The following is a 4,485-nucleotide window of genomic DNA, read 5'->3' as shown; positions in this document are numbered from 1 at the left end:
TAAATTGAAGATATTTGGTCTCAAGAGTCATGATTGGCACATATGGATTGAGCGGGTAATGCCGGTGATGTTGCGTGGCTTCATCCCTGAGGATGAATGGCTAGTACTGGCAGAACTCAGCTATTTCTTCTGTGTTCTTTGTGGGAAAGAACTATCGCCTGGCGTGCTAGAAGAAATGGAAGAGTTGGCGTCGGAGTTGATCTGCAAGTTAGAGAAGATCTTTCCACCGGGCTTCTTTAATCCAATGCAGCATTTGATTTTGCATCTCCCGACTGAGGCAAGATTGGGAGGGCCCATGCAAAATCGTTGGTGCTACCCAACTGAGAGGATGCAGAAGACGCTTCGACAAAAATGTAAAAATAAACGTAGAATTGAAGCATCGATGGCTGAGGCATTCATCACTAAGGAGGCGGCAAACTTCATGACAGCACACTACGAAGCCAAAAATCGTCATTTGCATAATCCGAAGCCTCGGTACAATGTTGACGAACCTCAAAAGGGTGGATCCAACCTCAGCCTATTCAAAGGGAATCTCGCACCAGCCAGTGGTTCGAAACCAATATCTTTGGATAACGAAGAATGGCGGACCATCATGTTGTATATCTTCAACAACCTGACAGAAGTGCGGCCGTACATCGAGTAAGTTCTCGGTACATTGTTTCGCAACTTCTATTTCCTTTGAAGTGCTCTTATTCCTGCATATTTCATATAGTCGATACGTCGCCATATTCTCGTATGGAGCGGTAATCCAAAAGGATTCCGTCGAAGATTATGAGCTTCTCGCAAAGCAAGGAGGCGGCTATCCCGGTTTCATCTCTTGGTTCAAAGAAACGATAATTTCTATTAGACCATTTCATTACATTCGCTAATTTCTGCCTAATGCAACAATCCTTTCGTATTAAACTTGTAGGCTAATTCAGAATCTATGGACACCGAATTGAGACAAGTCGCTAATGGTTTTGACTATAAGGTCCGTTCATTTGACAAATACGACATCAACGGGTATCGCTTTCGTACCTATGGCAAAGACCTGTCTATGGCCGACTGAAAGTCTACAAATTGTTGTGTATCTGCTATCGGCGAAGGAGGTACCGAGTATTATGGGAGAGTTGAAGCAATTTATGAACTTCTATTCTATGGTGACAACCCACCGAATGTCGTACTCTTCAAATGTTATTGGTTTCAGCCGAAGGAGACTAGAAGGACTCATGAACATATAGGGCTAGTTGAAATCAAACAAAGCACCCATTTAGATGTTCCTGATGTCTATATTACGGCTCCACAGGCGACCCAAGTATTCTATATACCGTGGGCCTGCCAAACTAATCCAAATCTGAAAGGTTGGGATGTCGTTTATGAAGTGCCGCCACGTGCTAGACTATCTCCCCCAAAGGAAGAGGATTATGAACCTCACATTAACCCAGACACATATGAAGGAGAATTCTTCCAAGAGACACGTCTTTCCAAAAAGCGTTTCAAGAACCGCTATACTTCACCCCAAAACATTGAAGTAGACAGCGACAGTGAATCCGACATCAACCTAGAGGAGGAACAAGAAGAGCCGGAACAAGAAGAGGTTACTGCTGCGGATGACCTGTCAATGCTTGACCGATTACGTCAAGGTGGCCTTCCACATGTTGATGCCACTGAACCCTATGAGCCCGTCATTGATTATAGTGATGATGATGATTATGCATTTATTAATGATAGTGATCGAGATTATTAGTAGTGTCAGGTATTCAATTTTTTTATGTTGTACTTGATGATGATACACTTAAGTGATATACATATTATTATTCATGTCAGTATTTTTTTATGTTGTACTAATTTCGTTTACTCTTTGTCATGGCAGGTGTTGAAAGATGGTGGGCGCTGGTCGGGAGCGCTCCGAGGCCCCTTCTTCGTCGGCGTGTGGTGGGAGGTCTTCCATTCCACACGCACCTCTCCGCCGAGCATCACTGGACAGTATGGCGACATCGCCGGGCCCTTCTCCATCGACAGCGGTGCCCAGCAGGGGAAAAGGTAAGGGAGGGAAGAAGAGAGGAGTTGGAGCACGTGGTCGCGGGAGAGGAGGTAGGGTGACTGCTAGGGCGCCTTCCTCGCCGCCGCCCCCAGCTGTTTCACCCGAGCACGTGACTGCTAGGGTGGACTCGTCCGAGGAGGAGGCTACACGGACTCCGATCCACGAGCCTTCGGCCCACGAGCCTCGGGTCGACGGGCCTTCGGCCTACGAGCCTTGGGTCGACGGGCCTTCGGCCCACGAGACCCTAGAGGAGCACACGTCTGGATGGGGTACCTGGCCGATGTGCAGGGGCTGGGCGGTGGTTGCCGCGATTCATGCTGACCCCCCCCCCCCCGATCTGGATCTGGATCTGGGTGGGTTTGTGGAGGTCGGCCCATGGCTACGGTCGGGCGGCGACGGGTTGGATCGGGGTGGCATGGGGGCCTGCTGCCGTGATAATATAGGTGGCGGTCTGTGTGCTCCTCTCACGTCACGGCAACATCCTGCATGATCGGTCCTCCTTGATCTAGTCATTGACGTGTTCCCGAACTGCTGTCGAATATCTTGCCCAAGATATCTGGATCGGATAGAATTCGGCCGTGCACGTCCATTTCAACCTACGAGGTTTCATGTGGGCGTGACGCAAAGCTCTTTTGTTTGTTGACACCATGGGACATGTCCGGTTCTCGATTTCTATGGTGTAGACAGCTGTGGAGAAGGTCATGGTCGCTGAGATCATAGGATCACTTAGACGGACGGGGCCTTCTAGGCGATGGAGTCAGCTAGGTGTTTGATAACTCTCGGGAGCAGTAGTGTCAAGTGGGGGCAGCAGCACGGGAGGAATTCATTTTTGGTGGTGCTCCTTGGGTACTGAGTCGGGACTTTCAGGGTGAAAACCTAAGGTCTGGCTTTCATTGGTTGTGCCTGGCAGTTGTCTTGCTGAAGGAATTGTTTTGAGAGTTCGAACTTCTTCAGGGTGAAAACATAAGATCTTGGATCAAGCAACGACGGCGCTTGTGCACTGTTTCCTTTTTGGAGGCGTTGCTTTTGGAGACCTTTGATGTTTTCCAGGTGTTGTATTTGGTGGTGGTTTGTGTGCGGCTGTTGAGAGGTGTCGATCACTGCAGCGGGACTTCTTTTTCTTTTCTTTTTTTTCCTTTGGTTGTGTGTATCCTGGATGTCCTTGCTATATCTTGTAGGTGCTGAGGCTGAGTGTAATTGGTATATTCGCGATATTAATATATTCGCCTTTTAAAAAAATTGTATGTTACTGCACACACAACACAGGAAAGTACGAATGAGCAAATGTGCTGGCCACAGGATTTTCTTTCCCTACGAAAAATACAAAAGAACTATCAAAGTAGCGACTGATCCAATAGCTAGCTAGCACATCTAAAATTTCACCACAATGCCTGAATTTTATTTATTTATTACATGGACAAAACACGGCTCCAACAACACATCTAAATATACTTAGTACATGCAAATAAAAAAAGTTAAGTGGTCGGATATATTTTACTACCGAGAACCTATATTTGGGTACGTACAACCTACCACAAGATACAAGCAACCCCAAAAAATAGCACCAACCCCGACCGTCGCACGGGCAAGTTTCACATTCCGCCAGCCACCCCAAGCCCCGCCGCCCAATCGTGCTGCCCCGAGGCCTAACTTTACCCCAAGACAAATTTTTGTGTTTTTGAAACAAATAACATGCTCCGGCGGCCCGTCCAAATCTGCATGGAGTATATAGGTAGCCACCCATATTTTGCTACCAAAAACCCATATTTTAGGTCTAACCTACCATAAGACTCAAAAACGTGACGCCAACCCTAATCTTTACACCGGGGCCTTGTGTTCACACCGGTCGATTCCGACCACCGGCCACCACGATCCCCGGCGCCCAGTCCCGCTATGCTCACGACCCTACCACTCGATCCCACAATTACGTTCGCCGCCCAACCCCGCCGCCGCTCAAGATGTCCGCCACCGTTTGCCGAGCTCAACTAGGAGCCAGGCAATGTGCACAAGGCTGGCATCGACCGGCGCTCCTTCGCCGGCCTTTGTTGTAGCCCCAGCCAGCTCCATTCAACCCCGGGCCTCCCTCGCGTCTTACGGAAACTTGACAAAAATTTATGTTCTTTTCCCCTTTTATAAATTAGTGTAAAAAGTATTATTGTTTTGGTTGACGTGGCCAGAAGATGAGATGATCGAGCAGTTTATTAATCGACTCGGAAACTTTTTGTAGAATTCTGTTTTGGTTGAAAGAAAGTCTAGTTCGTAAACTTTTTGTAGAATTATTTTAGCAGTTTTGTAGAAAAATTACGTAAGCAGTGCCCAAACTTAAAGCGGGAACTAGAAAGAATGAACTCGGAAACGGGACGGGGGGAGAGGGGGAAAGAAGAGAAGGAGGACGGCGACACACCCGAGGGCCGTCGACGGGGAGGGATGTGGAGGCCACGGCTCGAGTTTCTTGGCGGCGG

Source organism: Aegilops tauschii, chromosome 5, assembly GCF_002575655.3.
Source record: "Aegilops tauschii subsp. strangulata cultivar AL8/78 chromosome 5, Aet v6.0, whole genome shotgun sequence".
Classification (NCBI taxonomy): Eukaryota; Viridiplantae; Streptophyta; class Magnoliopsida; order Poales; family Poaceae; genus Aegilops; species Aegilops tauschii.
The sequence above is the reverse complement of the archived record's forward strand: the minus strand, read 5'-3'. Positions refer to the sequence as shown.